General features: G+C 53.1%; 1 protein-coding gene across 1 annotated transcript in view; it reads right to left on the reverse strand.

Annotated features, from left to right (window-relative positions):
• The window catches only part of ALPL (alkaline phosphatase, biomineralization associated), a 65,039-nt gene extending 57,702 nt beyond the window's left edge, over positions 1-7,337 (reverse strand). The window contains exon 1 of the mRNA XM_068967340.1: positions 7,233-7,337. The gene's annotated coding sequence lies outside the window, so the exon portion shown is untranslated. The remainder of the gene's footprint in view (positions 1-7,232) is intronic.
• Between the last annotated feature and the right edge of the window lie 1,655 nt (positions 7,338-8,992).

An 8,992-nucleotide genomic window follows, 5' to 3' on the forward strand; every position in this document is an offset into this window, starting at 1 on the left:
CACCACCACCCCTCCCACCCTGCCATCCACGGAAAAATTGTCTTCCACGAAACCAGTCCCTGATGCCAAAAATGTTGGGAACCACTGCCTTAAATGCTAGTTGGAAGGATGAGGTCAAGGGGGAAAATTAAAACACACAGCATTTTCACAAAAGTGAACTCAAGTGATGAAGGCGAGAGGTCAGATAAGCTGTTGAGAAGAATCTATTTGTCTCTGATTACCTTGATAGGCTAACTAAGGCTGAAATATGAATTACTAGATTTGATGATTTCAAAATAAGGAACCAAACTCTTCTAGGAAAATAGATTGTGTCATTCATACCACAAAGAAGGAAGCAGCCTTGAGTGGGTGGATTGGCAATGGTAGGAGATGAATGTGTGTTTTTCCCACTTCCCAGCAGGGTGATTCTGTGCCTCAGCTTCCTTATCCGTAAAGTGGGAATAATTGCACCTGCCACACAGGGCTGCTGTTTAGATAAATGAGCGGTTCCAGGAGAGGCGCTGAGCGCCACCGGGCACGGCCATGTTAGCGGGTGTGTGTGTGTGGGTGGCAGAGGGGACCTCGCCGAATTAGGCAGAAAAGACACAGCAGCTATCGAGGTGCAAAGAAGGAGTGAAGGGAGGGGGGTCTCAGAGTCAGCTGACACACTTTCTAGCCAAAACAGTGGCAGGTGAGAAAGTTATTAACTCCTGTATATTAAGAGGCCGGTGGAGGAAGAAAGAGATGAACGATCCTCGGAGAAGCCACGCCTGACGCAGCTGAGTGACAGTCAGCCTAGAGGACCACAGGACAGTGACCTGACCACCTCAACCTGAGAGCTGCCGGTGTCCACGCTGTTGTTCTGTGGACAAAGTGAAAGGTCACTCAGAGAAGGTAAGAACTTGACTTAACAGAAAGTCACATGGCAGATCCTTCTAAAGGTGGGACTTACTTTTTTTCAGATAAAAGCCACCTAAACACTTTTTTTTTAAAGAACATCAAATGTTTCCTGGGCTTTGCCTGGCAGCTTGTAGAACTGGCTGGGTGAAATTCATCCGCTTGAATCACAGATTGAGATCTGGGAGGATGAGAAGGCTTCTCTCGGACAAGCCTGGGCTCAGCACCTCACCAGAGGGTCGCTAAAGAAACAGCCTTCGTCGCCCCTCCCCTCTCTCCCTTCCCAGGTCAGGGCAGGGTGACTGAGGCACCAAGGGGAGGGATTTGGACCCAAGATATCCTGTTGGAGCCTCAACTGCAAAACAGCAGGGTGTGAGGGACAGGGGAGGTTCAAGGATGATGTGGAAACTGCATGGTACCCAGCGGGTGCTCACAAAAATGCTACTTCCCGCACAAGGTCATTTCTGAACTCCTCTGCGGGTGCAAGGACCAGGGGCCCTGTGGCTACTATCAGGAATCAGGGCTCTTCCTGTTCATCTTGTAAACCCCAGAACAGTTTGCTTGTGGAGACCTTCTAGAATCTCAGCTGCCTCCAGAGTCGCTAAGTTGTGTCCAACTCCTTGCAACCCCTGGCTTCTCTGTCCATGGGATTTTCCCAGGCAAGAATACTGGCAAGGATTGCAGTTTCCTTCTCCAGGGGATCTTCTTGACCCAGAGATCGAACCCACCTCTCCTGCATTGGCAGGCGGGTTCTTTATCACTGAGCCACCAGGGAAGCCCTCCAGAGGGTTTACCAGGAGCTTTAACCACGAGGCTTCACAGCTTTCCTCACTGTCGAGCTCAGACATGGCGATCTGGAGATCTGTGCTGCAGCTGTTATGCTGCCTGTTACCCATGGGCCTAGGCCCCTGGAGAAGGGAATGGCAACCCACTGCAGTATTCTTGCCTAGAAAATCCCATGGACAGAGGAGCCTGGTAGGCTACAGTCCATGGGATCGCAAGGAGTCAGACACAACTGAGCAACTTCACTTCACTTTAGGCCCCCAGAAAAGGGGAAAAAACAGACCACTGTGGCTTCAGAGTGCAGGATGGTGCTTTCTGTCTGTGAAGTATCACCAGTGCACAGGGCTGTTGGGAGCAATGGATGTCAACGGAGTCCATTCCCTGAGGGGCTGCGGAATCTCTAGTCTGAAGCACCCAGGGCTGCCTGTCTCTAAGGGGGTGGACCCCAGGCTCAGCTCCCTAAGGACCAACAGGCTGATGCTCGGTCAGCCCCCGAACTCTCGAGCCCTTAGCCCCTTCCCGGGACCAGCAAAGCAGGAAGAGAGTGCCCTCGTCCTGGCTGACATGTTCCAGAGATGCTGCCAGGCCTCGGAAGAGGGGCTGGGGTCCGTTATGCCCCACATTCCACCCCCGAGCCTCGTGACGGCCAGCCCGAGCCACATGCACCTAGCTTAGAAACTGCAGACTCAGAAGGCAGGCCGGGAACGGCAAAGCAACGGATGGGCTGGGTGTGAGAGCAGGGCACAGAGGGGACTGTGGTCAAGAGGACGGACCGGCTGCTGACCGGCCAGCCACGGTGGCCAGGCTGGGATGCAGCCCAGCGTGGCCATATCTTTTGATCTTCCCAGAGAAACCAGAACCCTTATTTTTATGTAAAACGAAATCACTTGTTTTCACAACACCAACAACTAAATCCAAGTTTTAAATCACTGCAGGAGTCAACAATTCCCCTACCCCCACCCCCTGCTGTCCCAGGAGGGCAGTTTGCAACTGACCTACCATAACTTCAGCCACAGATGTTTGAGGACCAACTCAAATTGAATCAGACCCATGCCAAGTCTTAAGGATGTCCCAAATCCCCAGCTCATGCCCTTCAGCCATCCTGGGATACAGACACGGACCCTGAGGCTCAGAGAGGGCAAGTGACTTGCCCAAGGTCACACAGGCAGGGTAGCACCAGTTCAATGGCTTAACCTCTGTCCTGAGTTGCAGGTTTTTCCCACCAACTCACACCATCTGTATCCTTTCCTCAACAATTCTTTTTTTTAATATTTCAATAAGTTTATATTCCAAATATCTGTCATTATTTTTTGAAGAGTCTTTATGTTGAAATTCCACATATTTAATCCATTATTAAAATGTAAAACTATATTAACAAAATTCGTTTAAAAATTTTATATGCTTGAAGACTCTAAGATCTCTTTATTTTTTTGTCCCTCTGACCAGAGACATTTTTAGTGGTAATATTTTTTAGTATCTTTTCTGTATCACCTACTATCTACCCATCAATCATGTTTGTTGCTTTCCTCCAAACTGTCTCCCTGCCCCTCATTTTACCAGCAGTTCTTTCTTTTAAAAAATAGATATATATCGAAGATATGCCACGGAAATGATACACACCAAAATCAAGACAGTGGATGCTTTTCAGAAAGGTCATGGGAGACCCTGGGCAAGTCCTTATTCTCTCTGGACGTCAGTTTCCCTGGTCTGCAAAGTAGCCAGTTGACAGAAGCAGCCTTTAAATGCCTTCCAGCTCTGAAATTCTAGGCATCTATGAGGTCTCTTCTGCAGCCAGTACTTTGTGGCCTCAGATGAACATAAAATAGTGATAATAATAATAATGGGGAGGACAAGTCCACGGTAGCCAGGAAGGAACACTACAATTTTTAGTGAAACTTGACTCTTAGTTACTGGAATTCAGAAAGAACGATGTAAATACCCAGGCAGTTTAACCACCATCCGACAGTTAAACAAAAACACATCTGGTTTAACTTCATTTTCCTCAACTCCTCCCCGGCTCCTGCATCCCCTACCCTCATCTCAAATTTTACCCCTTAATTTGAGAAGTCAAATTAAATGCAAACAATTGATTTCATGCCACAGTGAGGCTGAGAATTCCAGCATGGAAAACTTTAAGCATGATGTTTCTCTGGGAGCAATTAGGAAATGTTGGGGGATGGCATGAGGGGGTGGAAAAATAGGAAGACTGTTTTGAATGTTCTTTGGACACTGAGCATCAGAGAAGAGTTGCCGGATGCCTACTAGGAACCCAGCACTTGGAGAGGTCAAGCGAGTTGCCTCAGGTCACACAGCTAGGTGCCAATCCTAAAGCCATTCTTTGCCTCCTGCTGAGGCCTTTGGAAGCTACATAGGGCCTTCCCTCTGGCCCTCATGGATCACCTGGTAGCAGCCGAAAAATGTCTCAGAGAATATTAACTTCTCAACAACAACCCCCAACAGTGGTCATTTCCAACTGAGTCATTCAATGGTGAAAAACCATTGTAATCTTGCCAACCCTTCACAACTCTGAAAACTGTGTATTATTAACCCATATGACGGATGATTTCCTCACCTGAGGCTCAAAGAGGTCAAGAAGCTTGTCTAGGGTCATACGGCATTGCTGGGAATGAACCTCCAAGCTACTTACTGCCCACAGCTGCCCTCTAAAAGCAGTCCTGTGGACTGTAGCCCGCCAGGCTCCTCTGTCCATGAGATTCTCCAGAATACTGGAGTGGGTCGCCATGCCCTCCTCCAGGGATGGAGTCTCTGATGTCTCCTGCATTGGCAGGCAGATTCTTTACCACTAGCGCCACCTGGGAAGCCCTCAAAAAAGTAAGGACATCTCTAAAAAAAAAACCAAAAATACACACTGCACAGCCTAGCTCCAGCCTGCAGAGGACGAGGACCACGACGTAGCACTGGAAAGCTGAGTTTGCATTCCTGTGGCCACGCGGAGATTTCGAGTGCTGGTCCTCAGCCCAGCTTGCTCACTCTCCCCTTACTGTCCTCTTCGAGCTCTGAGTTTTGTGTTAATAACTCCAGCTGGACCTATTCAAAGTGAGCACTCTGAGCTGTGCTGCTGGATCCCACCCTGGATTAGGAGGCCTCATCCCCAAAGACATATACAATACCAAGATCACTGGAGCTGGTCCCCAGGGCTCCAGCCCCAGCTCCCCAGGCAGCATCTCTTGTTCTTGAACAAGTCACCTCCCTTCTCCAGGACAGGTTTCTTCATCTGCAGGACTGTGTCCAGTTTGCAGAGCTGGTCGGCTATGTAAGGACAGGTAGGGCTTGAGTATGGTTTCACCTCATTTCAAAGCTGGGACACATCCAGGCAGAAGGGACTGTGGCAGTTAAGTCCCATGCCTGTTCCCAGCACCGAGCTTCAGGCTCCTGGCCAAGGCTGAGTCTAGGATAATAGGAGGTGGCATTTGACTGTGAGCAAGGCAGACACCGTGCCACTCAACAACACAGCCCATCGGGGAATGGGCAGGGCCTAGGCAGTGGGTGACAGGTTTCCAGGGTTCGGAGCCGAGACAAAACCCTACACTCCATCTCAAGTTTGCCACTGAGATTAGAGCTGATGAGAGCCAAAATTTTCTTAAGCACAGGCACCAGCTCAACACTCTGTATACGTTAATCATACTATTTACTAAATCTCAGCTAAAAGGAGGAGACTGGGGCATGACAGGCAACAGAATTTGTCCCAGGTCATACAGCTAGGTTGCCTTTTTCTATTAGTGAAAAACCAAAGGTTGGCTGATCCGTTTTACCCATGTTACTGCCTGTTAATCTCCTTCCTTGTGAATTGCTTGATTCCTTTTCTAAAGTGTCAGTTTCAGAGCCTAAAAAAGTTTTGTTATACAAGTGTGCAGATGTCTGTGTAATTTATCGCTGCATTCCCAGCACCTAGAACAGGGTTTGGGGCATTAATAAATGTTTGTTGAATGGAGACGGCATTTTATTTCTGCCCTCAGTTCAGTTTTATTGCTCACAACAGTCTTATGACTTATCTTACAGGTGGGGTCACGGATACAGACAGGGGTCATCTCATTCCAGGGGCTGGGAAGTTGGGAAGCCTGGTCCAAGCTTCGTCCAACCTTTTCTGCTTATGGAGTTCAGATGTATGAAGTTCAGGAAGAGAAGAGGAGACGGAGAGACAAGAGTGGAGGGGAGTGGACAGACAAGAGAGGGTGACGAGGGGAGACAAGAGTGGGCAGGGAGTGGAGGCTAGGGTGGCGAAGACACCCTGGGGAGGTCTAAAGATTGGAAGAGGACAGGTCTAGGGCATAGGGGGAGGCAAGGCTGAGCACCAGAAGAGCCGGAAGGAGGAACCAAGATCTTTGCGTAGAAGTAGCAGGGGGATAAGGCTGTAGGTTTAGAGTCTGGCTTCATATCCTGGCCTCAGACTTGCTTAACTTCTTCAGGCCTCAGTTTCCCTGTTTGTAAAGGAGATGATGCATGTCAAGTGTTGGAGCCTGGCACGCAGTAGGTGTTCAACAAACGGTTGCTGTCAACTTTGCTCACCCCCTGCCTATCAGGCAAGCCGGGCCCACCTGGAAGTCTTCCCCGCCACACCACCACCCACCCCCACCCCGCCAGAGCCCAGAGGCCCTTTCTGGCCAGAGAACTGCCCCCTCTTGAGATCTCCTCCTCCACCCACAGGCCGCTGTAAAGACCCCTCCCCCAGCCCCATTTTGCATTGAAAAAGGGTCTGAAGAGACAATGCGGGGGAAGGCTGGAGCTCAGCTCAGCTACCCGCCCCACTATTGTGACCAGGCTTTTAACCCTTTCTGATCAAGACGAGTTGCAGGAACCCACCCCGGGCCAGCCGCTCACCTGCCTACGTCCAGAGATGGATCGCAGCAAACTCTCCCAGCTTTGAGGGGCTCCAGAGCTCGGCCCCAAGGCCGCTGCTCACCCCCTACAACTTCCAAACAGACTCCAACACGCCGGATGTCCGTCCCCCCCGCCCCCCTCCCCGCCCCGCTGCGGCTCCCAGACCCAAGTGCCTCCCTCTCTGTACTGTTCCCAGCTCCGGCCCAAACTACTTTTGGAGCCCACCCAGGAAGACCAGCCCCCTCCCCTGGCGGCTGTGCCAAGATCTCGAGACGGCTAGATGGCTGGCAGTTCTGGCGTGGGCCACCCGAGTCTCTTGATAGCGGACCAAGGGGGCGCCGTAGAAGCCGCTCAGCCACAGGGCAACGGGAGGCGGTGCCGAGACCGAAGATGGGGGTCTCAGGCAGCGGCGGGGAGACCCCAGAGCTGCAGCGGCCGACTCGAGCGCAGTCGGCCCGCCTCGCCGGCTCCGCTGGAGCCACGTCCACTTTCTGGGCCCGCCCAGTGCGCCCGCCGGGAGCCGCGGATGCGCGCGAGCGCGGGAGCGGGACAGGTGGCTGGAGGTTCCGAATGGGCTGCCTTGGGCGGTGTAGGGGGGAGCGGAGGTCCCGGCCTGGCCCCTGATGTCCAGCCTCGCCGCCCTCTCCCGGCGAGGGGAGGATGAGGAAAGGGGGCCTGGGACCCTCCACATCCCGGGGGTGCTGGAGAGCCAGGAACCAGCTTCGAGTCTTTACCTGCTCAGAGTTCGTAGGCGAAGGTCTGTCCCGGCGCAAGGGACGCGGGGTCCGTGCTCTGGGAGCGCGGACGCGGAGGGGCGGGAGCGCGACGCTGCCCCGGCCAAGTCCCCCGCGGGCTTATAAAGGCGATCGCGGGGCTCGCGCGCGGCCGGGGCAGCCCTCCCCGGCCCCCGCCCCCGCCTCCACCCCCGGCCCGGGCCCCGGCCCTCCCCGCCCCCGGCCCGCCCCCTGCCCGGGCCCAGCCGGCCGGTCCCGCCGAGCGGCCAGCGCGCCGCCTGCCGGGCAGCGGGGCGCCCTCCGGCTTCCTGAGCCCCGGCTCGGCTCCCGCCCTTGCGCGGGGTTGGGGCGGGCGCTTCCCAGCGAGACCACGCTCTGTCCTTTCTCTCCGCGAGCTCCAGCTCTGATTCCGTCTCTTTGGGGTTGTCTTTATCCTTGGCTCCAACTTCCTGCTGTGTCTCTTTGTGGCTGTGTCTCTTGCGCCCTCTGACTGGTCTGCCTCTCTGACAACCCACCTGGCTCTGTTTGGGACCTCTGTCTCTCCCCATCTCTGTGCACGTGTCTCTCGGCCTCTGTCCACCCGTGTGTGTGACTCTCCTCCCTGTCCCCTCTCGCCTTCCCACTCCAACCAGACCACTGGCCTGGCCCTTTCTCCGCTGGCCTTGGGCTCTCTCCTCTGCTCGGCCAAGGAGACTGAGGGATACCTTGGCGGGGGTGGCTTGGGGAGGGGAGCCCCCTCTCCTGGACGGGGACTGTTCCCTCTTTGTCCTTAGAGCCAGCCAGAGTTCCTGCTGACTGCATCCCATCCAGAGGTGAGGACCTGCCTCCCCGGTGAGCAGAGGAGGAAGCCCACACTTTGCACCAGGTGGAATCAGACAGCCCAGGTTCAAGACTCCACCCTGGTGACCTTGGGCAAATCACTTGAGCCCTGTGGCCTGGCCGGCCCCTTGACCCGCAGAGGTCAGCTCCCCCAGCTGCCCCGATCACATGCTGTTGTTGTTGTTGCTCTTCAGGTGCTAAGTTGTGTCCGACTCTTTGGGATTCCGTGGACTGCAGGACACCAGGCTCCTCTGTCCTCCACTGTCTCCACTGTCATATGCTGAGAGGCAGACTAATAGGAGACAGTGGTTGAAAAGTGCACAGGAAACTCTAAAAGCGCTGACAGATGAAGGGAGGCGGGGCAGGACTGGAGGAGACTGAGGCCTGAGCAGAGAAGCTGTCAGTACCGGCAGGACCAGTTGTTCAGTCACTAAGTTGTCAGAGTCACTGAGACCCCATGGTCTGCAGCACACCAGGCTCCTCTGTCCATGGGATTTTCCAGGCAGGAATACTGGAGTCAATTGCCATTTCTTCTCCAGGAGATCTTCTTGACCCAGGGATCGAACCCATGTCTCCTGCATTGGCAGGCAGATTCTTTACCATCTGAGGCACCAGGAAAGTCCCAGCCCAGAATTCTCTATCTTACCTAGGACATGCCCACCTTGGGCCAGTCATCTTGCATACATTGTCTCCCAACGACCCCATTTTAGAGAGGAGAAAACAGAGGCCAAGATAGAGCATGAGGACAGCTTGTCAGTATGACTGGAACCGGAACTGGGGACTAGCACCAAAAACCAAGAGTGTCTTTGTATTTTTCTTTTTTTTTTTTTTTGTATTTTTAGCAACTGATATTGCTTCTTTATTTATAGGAGTGATATGAAGTGTCCTTCCTGACATAAGTTTGTTTTTAGAAAGTGAATCAAAACATTGATTAAATACTA

The sequence above is a fragment of the Capricornis sumatraensis genome, chromosome 3 (assembly GCF_032405125.1).
Source record: "Capricornis sumatraensis isolate serow.1 chromosome 3, serow.2, whole genome shotgun sequence".
NCBI classification, from domain to species: domain Eukaryota; kingdom Metazoa; phylum Chordata; class Mammalia; order Artiodactyla; family Bovidae; genus Capricornis; species Capricornis sumatraensis.